Source organism: Halichoerus grypus, chromosome X, assembly GCF_964656455.1.
Source record: "Halichoerus grypus chromosome X, mHalGry1.hap1.1, whole genome shotgun sequence".
Classification (NCBI taxonomy): domain Eukaryota; kingdom Metazoa; phylum Chordata; class Mammalia; order Carnivora; family Phocidae; genus Halichoerus; species Halichoerus grypus.
In genome coordinates, this window is record NC_135727.1 from 28,280,232 (window position 1) to 28,292,744 (window position 12,513).

The following is a 12,513-nucleotide window of genomic DNA, read 5'->3' on the forward strand; positions in this document are numbered from 1 at the left end:
AACAGTAATTGAAACTTTGTAAAGTTTGAAAGATAAAAATAGCATGATTGTGACAGAGCAAACTAAGTAGAATCTGGGATCACAACGAAAGTTGTGAACTTCCTTATTTTTAAAACCCTTTTTGAGGCATCTGGCCCCTGCTCTTACAGCCATTGCAGTACATTGAGCTCCGTAGAGACAGCGCCGGGGCAAAGGAGAGCCAGACAGGCACTTGGCGATTCTGTGCCTCGCTGAGGAAAATAATTAAACACGGGCAAAGGAGATCCTAAGAAGCCGAGAGGCAAAATGTCATCATATGCATTCTTTGTGCAAACTTGCCGAGAGGAGCCCGAGAAGAAGCACCCAGATGCTTCAGTCAAGGTCTCAGAGTTTTATAAGAAGTGCTCAGAAGGGTGGAAGACCATGTCTGTTAAAGAGAAAGGAAAATTTGAAGACATGGCAAAGGCGGATAAGGCTTGTTATGAAAGAAAAATGAAAACTTATATCCCCCCCTAAAGGGGAAACAAAAAAGAAGTTCAAGGATCCCAATGCACTCAAGAGGCCTCCTTCGGCCTTTTTCTTGTTTTGTTCTGAGTATTGCCCAAAAATCAAAGGAGAACATCCCGGCCTATCCATTGGTGATGTTGTAAAGAAACTGGGAGAGATATGGAATAACACTGTGGCAGATGACAAGCAGCCTTATGAAAAGAAGGCTGCTAAGCTGAAGGAAAAATATGAAAAAGATATTCCTGCATACCGAGCTAAAGGAAAGCCTGATACGGCAAAAAAGGGAGTTGTCAAGGCTGAAAAGAGCAAGAAAAAGAAGGAAGAGGAGGATGATGAGGAAGATGAAGAGGAGGAGGAGGAAGATGAAGAAGAAGATGATGATGATGAATAAGTTGGTTCTAGCGCAGTTTTTTTTCTTGTCTATAAAGCATTTAACCCCCCTGTACACAACTCCCTCCTTTTAAAGGAAAAAATTGAAATGTAAAAAAAAATTTTTTTTGAGTTAGAAATGGCTTTACCATCTCATGTTTAAAAAACACAAACACCAGGGCTCCTGGGTGACTGAGTCAGTTCAGCGTCCGACTCTTGATTTTGGCTCAGGTCATGGTCTCAGGGTGGTGAAATTGAGCCCCACATCAGGCTCCACACTGGGTGTGGAGTCTGTTTAAGATTCTCTCTTGCCCCTCTCCCTCTGCCCCTCCCCCCCACCAAAAATAAAACCAAAACCACACATACCAATTACTGCACAACCTTGTAGGGCAAAATTTAGGGTTGTCACTTTCTTGTTTCCAGTAGTTAACAGGCCATTAATTTAATACCAATATTCTATTTTAACAGAGGTTTTCTCTGACCCCCCCAAACACATGTTTTGAATCTCTCTTCCAGAATCAGACTATATGTGTTCAAATCCTTACAGGCTATGTGACCTTGTGAAAGTGACTTAATCCGTTTAGGTGGACTTTTGCTCATCTGTTAAAGAGGAATAACAGAAGTACCTTTCATGGTGGTTGGTGTGAAGATGAAGTACTGAGTACAGTGTCTGAAACATGCTGTGAACTCAATAAATATTATCAGTAGTCAGTATTATTGTTAATTTATGTGTATGAATCTATTACTTTCCAAAATATTAAGTTCTTTCAGGGAAAGCATATTGTCTCCTACTCTATTTATTTCTCCTTCAGTACCAAATAACAATATATATAACAGTATTATAACAATAGCCTTAAACAAGCTTCAGTGCTGTAAGATATATTAACTCATTTGAAAACTACAGCAATTCTATGAAGGCAGGTTTCAATATATCTGTGATAAAGGGTAAAAACAAAAGTGTGGTGCTTTCCAAGAATTTGGAAATGAATTTGCCTCCTGAGAGATCTGTTAAGAAAACAACACATAATGGAGCAGAGGACAAACATGAAAAGTCACCTTACGGAAACTTTGTCTCCTAAGACAGAGCAAGACTTAATGAAAGTTATTAACGGGGAACATTTGCCTTTTGTAGACAGAGCACATTAGGCTGTCTTACCTCAGTGCTACCAAATATTCAAATCATTCAAATAACTACATATTCTCAAACAGGCTTCTGATTAGATTTTCCCTCCCTTAGTAGTGTGACTCTAGAAAGATAATTCACAGATCATGCTCAGGCTCATATAAACAATTGGTTCCATTAACAATTCTAGGTATAAAATAATGATGCCAATTTGTTAAGTTGCCATGAGTCTCTTGAGAACATTGTATCGGTATGTCAAAGTCTTGGGCAACGAGTAGATTGAGTTTATCACCTATTTTCTTTGAGGTTTCCTCCTGGTGATTCCTTTGACTTTAATATGCTTTTTCCTTCCAATTTCTATAATATTCATGTGATAAAATTGTGACCCAAAGAGCTCTTGATTTCTCAAGAACCCACAGCTAATTAATGGTAGAGCTCAAATTAGAACCCAGTTGGCGTTCAATTCTGGGTTATTTGGAGGATGAAGCAAAGAAGAACAATAAAATATCTCTTACTTGCTTTTCCATATCTAGCTTGTATAGAAAGTGTAGGATTTGGGTGCCCAATTTTAGATACTGTTCTAACAAATCGTAAATCTCTCCAACTTTTCAAATATATATTCCTGTTGATGAAGCCATCTGGAACTGATGAAGCCATCTGGAACTGATGAAGTGACATGCCCAAGTACACACAGCATTAATAGCAGATTAGGAATTAGAATCCAGGCCACCAGACTCACCTTGAACACTTTTCTTTGTACCATCATGCACCATTTCAGAGTTTAAGGATGACACTCTCAGTAGATAGAATAGCTACACTTTGATATAACCTGGCTTATTTTGGGGGATCATTTAAACACATACTAGTCTAGTACAGGATATCTTCCAACCCTGAATACAATCACGGAAGTGTGGACAACTAAAGCACTGCTTGTAGAAGTCTACTGGAAGGTCTACAGCAAAGAAATGGAAGGATTAAAGGGGAATTAGAAGGGGAAAGGCACACTGGAAAGAATGATAAACAATAGACAAGAGAGCAAAAAGTTCATAACAAAAATTATAATTAGGAATGGCCCACATTTATTAAGTACTAAGTTCTGTCCATGCATTATCTCACATGTGCATGAATAAGCAAGGAGTGCTTATTTGTTTTCATAATAAGAATATTCCTATTATTATGTAAGCCATTCATAAAAAGAATTGCAGGAATTGTATACAGGAAAGACAAATGATGAGACTCCTTCAGTTTCCAAAGGCTGAGTGAGATTCAAGTGTCTGACTAAAATCTGTAGAATCAAGACAAAAAGTGCTAGAACCAGAGGAAAAGGTAGTTTTAAGACAAAACAGGAACTCTTACTTTACAAAAGACGCACATTTATGGAAGCTATTATTTCAAAAGTGATTAAAATTGAAATAAAATTGAGATAATGCCTGAATGACTCACCTCATAGGTCATTATAAGTGATTATGTGATTTTAGTATTCTGCAAGTAATAAACTACCGCACGTGTAAAAGGGATGGTAGATAAGTCCTTTCTATTGAGCTGAAGCCAAGCTTCACAGCTCTTCTTGTCCTGGTATTTCAGGTGGTCACTATCATGTGAGGGAGCATGTTCTATAATTTACAGAGTGGATTCCTCTAAGGCAAGGACTATGTCTTAGTTTTGTGTCTTAGTGCAATGCTTGAAATGTGTCTGTCAAATCATTTTCTCAGTGAAAACATTTGGGATAGATACCAGGAAGATTATTTGAATCTTAAAATAAATCTCTTAGGGCTCTTCACCTTCTTGCCCATCATTCTGTCGAAGGTGCTTTTATTTCTTCATTAAAAACATTGAGTTGAATGGCAATGAAGTTACACAATTTCCTGTTCCCATATCTATACATTTATTTATAGTGGCACCTGCCATCAAAGCATTCCCTCCAATCTCAGAAGAGGTGATTTTTCTGTTTATTGCCTCTGCCTTTGGCCCTGTTTTTATCCCTTCCTATCGTCTCCATAATACAGTAGTCCCTGCCCTCCTCTTATCCCCAGGGGATACGTTCCAAGACCCCCAGTGGGTGCCTGAAACCACAGATAGTACCAAACCTTATATACACTATCTTTTTTCCCAGACATACATGACTATGATAAAGTTTAATTTATAAATTAGTCACAGTAAGAGATTAACAATAATAACTAATAATAAGATAGAACAATTATAAGAATATATTGTAATAAAAGTTATGTGAATGTGGTCTCTCCCTCTCAAAATATCTTACTGTACTCACCCTTCTTCTTGTGATGATGTGAGATGATAAAATGCCTACCTGACAAGATGAAGTGAGGAGAATGACAGGCTTGTGATGTCACATTAGGCTACTGCTGACCTACTGATGACACGTCAGGAGAAGGATCATCTGCTTCCAGAACACAGTCGACCTCAGGGAACTGAAACGAGCAAAGGTGAAACCACGGCTAAGGGGGGACTGCTGTAGTAACCTTGATCCTTCAGTTATCTCCTCTGTCTCCTCTGTTTACAACCGCTTCCTTTTCTATTTAGGTACTTTCCAAAGTTTCTATGCTCAAAGTCTCCCAGTAAACACAAAGCACATGAAAACCACAAACCTTTCCCAACACTTTGCCTGTTCTAGTTACTGCTGCCTCACCTCTTCTTCATGACTAAGATCCTCATAAGAATATCCTGCACTGAGTTTGCTTAAACTGGTATTGATAAATGAGCTTCAAGAGGTACATGGACCCCTTGAAATGGAGGAAATTATTTTACGTGTATGCATGCATATGCATCCTTCTGGCAAGAACGTCCTTAGCCTTCATAAGACTCCCAGATTTTGTAATTTGCTTACTCTTCATCCTACTGCAATCAGGCTTTTGCTTACCCTCAGGCTTCTTCCCCTCTCATACCACTGTAACTTTCATCACCAAGGTCACCAGTGACGCTTAATTGACATATTTCCTTTCAATTTGTATCTTACTTGAGCTCATGACAGCATTTTACTCTTTTCAACATTTTCTTGTTTTTGAACTACCTAACCTTATTTTTTTTAAGATTTATTTATTCGAGAAAGAGAGAGAGAGCACGTGCACACGAGTTGGGGGAGGGGCACAGGGAGAGGGAGAGACAATCCTTAAGCAGGATCCCCACTGAGCGCAGAGCCCGAAGCGGGGCTCCATCCCAGGACCCTAAGATCATGACCTGAGCCAAAACCAAGAGCCAGCTGTTCAACTGACTGAGCCATCCAGGTGTCCCTACCTAACTTTATTTTAAATGAACTTCTCCCTCCTGTTTCTTCTGATATTTTCACAATTCCCTCTCAATCTACTTTTCAGGTTCACATGTTTGATGCTTATTTGTAGCTGACACTTCCTGGGTTACCTGAATGACCATGCCATTTTCCTGATTATTTCCCTTCACTCATAGCCCCACCTACACCCCCCTTGTCAAAGTGGATCATCCCACAGCCCCTGATGAATGAGGTGCTGGCTATGTGAACCCAACAGAGTGACCTCACCTGACTAGATCAAAGTTGACATATGGGTAAATTTAGGCCAATGAGAATCTCTTTTCTTGAGAATTAATAGGCTTTAAAATCATAGTTAAAATATATAGAGAAAAGTGCACAATTCTATTATCTTACTCGAAGAATTTTCACGTTCATGTAACAGAACATTGGCAACAGCTCAGAAACTGTCTTTATACCTAGGATCAGTCACTATTCCTTGCCACCTCTCCAAAGATAAAGGTTTTTAACTTCTAATATTATAGATTTGTTTTGCCCATTTTTGAATTTTCTATTACTAAATAGATTTCACTACTTCACTCAATATTATGTTTGTGAGATTCCATGTTGTTCTGTGCAACTGTACTACTTTAATTTTCATTGATGTGTAGTATTCCACCATATGATGAATATGCCAAAATGTGTCCCTTCTGTTAATGACATTTGGGTTGTTTCGAGTTTGCAGCTATCATAAAGAATGCTTCTATAGACATTCTGGTATGTGTCTATGTGTGCACGTATGTACACAGTTCAATTTATACATATTTTGGAGTATAATTACAGGGCTATAAGATAAACGTATGTTCAGTTTTCACAGATGTTGCTGAAGAGTTTTCCAAAGGGGAGATATCAGTTTGCATTCCCACCAGCGATAGAGGAGAGTTTTGGTTGCTCCATGTCATTGCTAGCACTTCATGTTGTCAGATGTTTCGTTTTAGTCATTCTTCTGTAATCTTAATATCATTCTGGTTTTAAATTTCCTTGATTACAAAAAAATTAAGGTAGTTTTCATATGTTTATCATATTTTGCACAAATCTTTTGCTTATTCTTCTATTGACTTGTTTATGTTTTTCATGTTTTGTAGGAATTCTTTTAATATTATGGATAGAAGTTCATTTTTAAAGTTTATTTTTTTATATATATATTTATTTAAGTGCTCTTTATACCCAACATGGTATAGAGACCTCACAACCCGGAGGTCAAGAGTTGCATGCTTTTCCAATTGAGCCAGGCACGTGCCCCCCATTGTTGATTATGTGTATTGCAACTATCTTGTACCATTGTGTGGTTTGACTTTTCCCATTCTTTATGGTGCATTGTCTATGGTGCACTAATTAATCAAGTTTTCATTTATTTTAGGGATATTTGTGTCTTCCTTATGGGACCTTTCCTTATCCAAAAGTAATGAAGCTATTCCCCTTATAACAACTTCCATAAATTCAATTATTTTACTTTAAAAATTTAAATCTTGGCAAACAGACACATGAAAAGATGCTCAGTATCAATAATCATCAGGGAAATGCAAGTCAAAACCACAATGAGATATCACTTTAGACCTGTCAGAATGGCTAAATTAAAAAACACAAGAAATAACAAGTGTTGTCGAAAATGTGAAGAAAAAAGAACCCTGTGCACTTTTGGTGGTAATGGAAATTGGTGAAACCACTGTGGAAAACAGTATGGAGGTTCCTCACAAAACTAAAAATAGAACTACCATATGATCCAGTAATTCCACTATTGGGAAAAAGAAAGAAAATGAAAACACTAATTCTAAAGATATATGCACCTCTATGTTTATTGCAGCATTATGTATAATAGCCAAGATATAGAAGCAACCCAAGTGTCCATTGATAGATGAATGGATAAAGAAGATGTGGTACACACACACACACACACAGGACTATTATTCAGCCATAAAAAATGAGACCTTGCCATTTGCTACAACATGGATGGACCTAGAGAGTATTATGCTAAGTGAAATAAGTCAGATTGAGAAAGACAAATAAAATATGATTTCATCCATAAGTGGAATTTAAAAAACAATATGAATAAACAAGCAAACAAACACAAAGCAGAAACAGACCCCTAAGTACAAAGAACAAACTGATTGTTGCTGGGGGGAAGGGGGAAATGGGAAAAATGAGTGAAGAGGAGTAGGAGATACAGGCTTCCAGTTATGGAATGAATAAGTCATGGGGATAAAAGGTACAGCAGAGGGAATATAGTCAATCATACTGTAATAGTGTTGTATGGTGACAGATGGTAGCTACACTTGTGGTGAGCATAGCATAACCTATAGATAAATTGAATCACCATGTTGTATACCTGAAACTAATGCAAAATGGTGTGTCAAATATAGTGAAATTTTTAAAAAATTGGATTTTCAATCAACCCAGGGTACACATTTGTATGTAATATGAGGTAGGGGTCATTTCATGTTTTCCACGTGGCTATCAAATTGATCCAGCAATATTATTTATTTTTTTAATTTTATTTTATTACATTATGTTAGTCATCATACATTACATCATTAGTTTTTGATGTAGTGTTCCATGATTCATTGTTTGCCTATAACACCCAGTGCTCCATGCAATACGTGCCCTCCTTAATACCCATCACTGTGCTAACCCATCCCCCAATCTCCCCACCCCCCTCCCTTCTAAAACCCTCAGCTTGTTTCTCAGAGTCCATAGTCTCTCCTGGTTCGTCTCCTACTCCGATTTCTCCCCCTTCATTTTTCCCTTCCTATTATCTTCTTCTTTTTTTTTTTTTAACATATAATGTATTATTTGTTTCAGAGGTACAGGCCTGTGATTCATCAGTCTTACACAATTCACAGTGCTCACCATAGCACATACTCTCCCCAATGTCTATCACCCAGCCACCCCATCCCTCCCACCCCCCACCACTCCAGCAACCCTCAGTTTGTTTCCTGAGATTAAGAGTCTCTTATGATTTGTCTCCCTCTCTGGTTTCATCTTGTTTCATTTTTTTCCTCACTTCCCCTATGCTCCTCCACCTTGTTTCTCAAATTCCTCATATCAGTGAGATCATGTGATACTTGTCTTTCTCTGATTGACTTATTTCACTTAGCATAATACCCTCTAGTTTCATCCACGTCATTGCAAATAACAAGATTTCATTTTTTGATGGCTGCAAAATATTCCATTGTATATATACATCACATCTTCTTTATCCATTCATCTGTTGATGGACATCTTGGCTCTTTCCAGAGTTTGGCTATTGTGGACATTGCTGCTATAAACATTGGGGTGCGCGTGCCCCTTTGGATCACTACATTTTTATCTTTGGGGTAAATACACAGTAGTGCAATTGCTGGGTCATAGGGTAGCTCTATTTTCAACTTTTTGAGGAACCTCCATACTGTTTTCCAGAGTGGCTGCACCAGCTTGCATTCCCACCAACAGCGTAGGAGGGTTCCCCTTTTTCCGCATCCCCGCCAACATCTGTCATTTCTTGACTTGTTAATTTTAGCCGTTCTGACTGGTGTGAGGTGGTATCTCATTGAGGTTTTGATTTGGATTTCCCTGATGTCGAGTGATGTTGAGCACTTTTTCATGTGTCTGTTGGCCATTTGGATGTCTTCTTTGGAGAAATGTCTGTTCATGTCTTCTGCCCATTTCTTGATTGGATCATTTGTTCTTTGGATGTTGAGTCTGATAAGTTCTTTATAGATTTTGGATACTAGCCCTTTATCTGATATGTCATTTGCAAATATCTTCTCCCATTCTGTCGGTTGTCTTTTGGTTTTGTTGACTGTTTCCTTGCTGCAGCAACGTTATTTCTAAAGAAACATCATTTCTCTATGGTCTGTTATGCCACCTTTATCATAAACAAGTGCTTTACATGTGAGGGATTGTTTCTGGACTTTTTCTCTCCTGTTTCATTTGTCTATTTCATATCCTGGTGCTAACATCACAGTGTCTAACTTACTATAAGCTTACAATAAGCCTTTAACATCTGGTAATGTGATTCCACCATCTTTATTTTTCTTTATGATTGTCTTGCCTATTTTTGCCCTTTGCATTTGTGTAAATAATTTAGAATGAGTGTCAAATTCCATAAGAATACTACTGGAGTTTTTTGAGGAAAGCATTGAAGCTATACATGAATTTTGGGAGAATTAGCATCTTGACAATATTGAGATTCAAGGGGTGCCTGGATGGCTCAGTTGTTAAGCATCTGCCTTTGGCTCAGGTCATGATCCCAGAGTCCTGGGATCAAGCCCCGCATCGAGCCCCACATCAGCAGGAAGCCTGCTTCTCCCTCTCCCACTCCCCCTGCTTGTGTTCCCTCTCTTGCTGTCTCTCTCTTTCTGTCAAATAAATAAATAAAATCTTAAGAAAATAAATAAAATACTTAACTTTAAAAAAATATATTGAGTCTTCAAATCCATGAGTATGATTTGTCCCTCCATTTTTGTTTATAAATTTTTCTCTCAATAATTTTTTAGAGATTTCTGTAGAGAGGTCTTTCTAATTTTTTATTGGACTTATTCCTAGTTATTTGGTACTTTTGATGCTACCATAAATGGTATTATTTCAAAATTGCTATTTTCGAATTACCTATTGTTATATGGAAATACAATAGATTTTTCTTGTATTGATATTATATCTTAAGACCTTGCTAAATTCGCTTATTAAATTTAACACTTATCTGTAGATTTCTTTGGATTTTCTCTGCATGTACTCATATTTTCTGCAAATAATGTTAATTTTATTTCCTGCCATTTCAGTCTGCATAGCTTTTATTTTTCCATGCCTTACTGCACTGACTGGGAACTCCAGCACAATTTTAAATAGAGGTGTTTATAGTTGGTTTTCTTGCATCATTCCTATCTCAAAAGGAAAACATTTAATATTTAACAATTAAGTGTGATGTGAGGTATAAGTTTCTGTAAATATCCTTTATTAGATTATGCCAGTTCCCTAATATTCACATTTTGCTAATATACATTAATTGACATTGGATTTTATTGATTGCGGTTTTTATACAATTTTTGAGATACATTTTTTCTTTATTCTCTTTATGTGGGAAATGACTGATTAATTTTGAATGTTAAATCAACCTTATATTCCTGTAATAGAACCAAATTTTCATGATACATTATCCCTTTTATAAATCACTAGATTCAGTTTTGTAACACATTTTGTGTTTGTTCACTCATGTACCTAAGAAAGATAGGTCCATGTTTTTCTTCTTGTGATAATCTTTTTCACCTTGTAGTAGCAAAGTTAAACTGGCCTCCTAAAACAAAGTGGGTAGTATTCCCTTTTTCTCTTCTAAGAGTTTGTGTAATATTGGTTTTAATTTTATCCTTGAATGCTTAATAGAATTCACTAGTGAAATTCTATGGGCCTAGAATTGCTTTTGTAAGAAGGTTTTAAATTCTGGATCCAATTTCTTTAATTTAGGTGTATGTCTATTCAGAACATCTATTTATTCTTCTGTTGGCTTCTTTAAATGGTGTTTTCCCAAGAATTTGTCTCTCTCATTTACATTTACCAATTTTAGGCTTAATCTAGGACAGTGGCTTTAAGGAAAAATGGAAAACCAAGACAAGAAGAAATGTAAAGCAATGCTATATAATGAGTTATGATGCCGACCATCACGTCTAAACAAACCATCAATAGACACAGAAAAATTGTTCAACAAGCCTGTTCATTTATGCAGGACATTTCTAGAAATGGTTCAAGGAGAACGTGCAGCTTAAAGTAGTGTGTGGAGGGGGGAGGAGAATAGTTAATCTGTTCAGACTCTTCCAATTCCTGCTGTTCAAGGGTTTTATATAGAGAGGCACTACATGCACTTTGAAATTACATCATCTGACCCTTGTGTAGTAAGCCAGATCCTCTGTTGAAAAACATGATATTCCATCCGATATATGGAAGTGGAGAGTGTTTCAACACAGGCAGCACTCCAATCCAGAAGGATACAAAATGATGTCATTGAGAGTTTCTGCTAAACACTTTAATTTATTCTGATAATATCTGTATTTTAATTAAGAGCATTTTGTTCATTTAAGTTTAATATAATTACTAATGTATTTGTTTACCTTCTTACTATTGGTTTTCTAGTGATAAAAATAGTTATTCTGAATTGATAATTTATTGTTTTATTCTACCCTTATATTGGCTTGCTGGTTATAATTCTTTTCCTATTCTTTTACTGGTACCCTGGAAATTACAGCATGCATCCTTAACTTATTTAAGTGTAATCTAAACTAGTATTTTTTTAAAGATTTTTTTTTTACTTTTATTTATTTTTTTAGAAAGAGCGAGCGAGTGGGGGGAGGGATACAGGGAGAGGGAGAGAATCTCAAACAGACACCTTGCCCAGCATGGAGCCTGACACAGGGCTCAATCCCAGGATCTAGAGATCATGACCTGAACCAAAACCAAGAGTCGGATGCTCAACCAACTGAGCCACCCAGGAGCCCCTCTAAATTGGTATTTTTACCACTGTCTGGACAATGAAAGATTCTTAGAGCACTTTAAATCAGATCATCTCTTCCTCTTATGCTATTTTTGGTATATATTTTAATTATATATATATATATCACATGTTATATATAACACATGATATATGTAACATACATATAACATAATATATATCATACAATCAACATTCATTTATATTTACCCACATATTTACTCTTTTCTTTGCTCTTCATTACTTCTTGCTTTTCAACACTTCCATCTAGGATTTTTTTTTTTTCTAGTTAAAGAACACACTTTAACATTTCCTTTGGTGCAGGTCTGCTGATAAATTCTCTCAGTTTTATTAGTCTGAAAGTGTCTTTAATTTGCTTTCATTCATGAATGATGTTTTCCCAAGATACAGAATTCTGAGTTGAAAGTTACTTTCTTTAGTAAATTTGAGGATAACTTTCATTATTTCTTTTTTTTTTTATTATGTTCTGTTAGCCAACATTAGTTTTTGACGCAGTGTTCAATGATTCATTAGCTGTATATAACACCCAGTGCTCATCACAACACATGCCCTCCTTAATGCCCATCACCCGGCTACCCTAACTCCCCACCCCCTTCCCTTCTGTAACCCTCAGTTTATTTCCCAGAGTCCAGAGTCTCTCATGGTTTGTCTCCCTCTCTGATTTCTTCCCATTCGGTTTTCCCTCCCTTCCCCTATGATCCTCCATGCTATTCCTTATGTTCCACATATGAGTAAAACCATATGATAATTGTCTTTCTCTGCTTGACTTATTTTACTTAG

At 36.8% G+C, this 12,513-nt stretch overlaps 1 pseudogene; it reads left to right on the forward strand.

The window, feature by feature from the left end:
• The first annotated feature begins 243 nt into the window (after positions 1–243).
• On the forward strand, positions 244–964 carry LOC118526488 (high mobility group protein B1 pseudogene; annotated as a pseudogene).
• Positions 965–12,513: the final 11,549 nt, after the last annotated feature.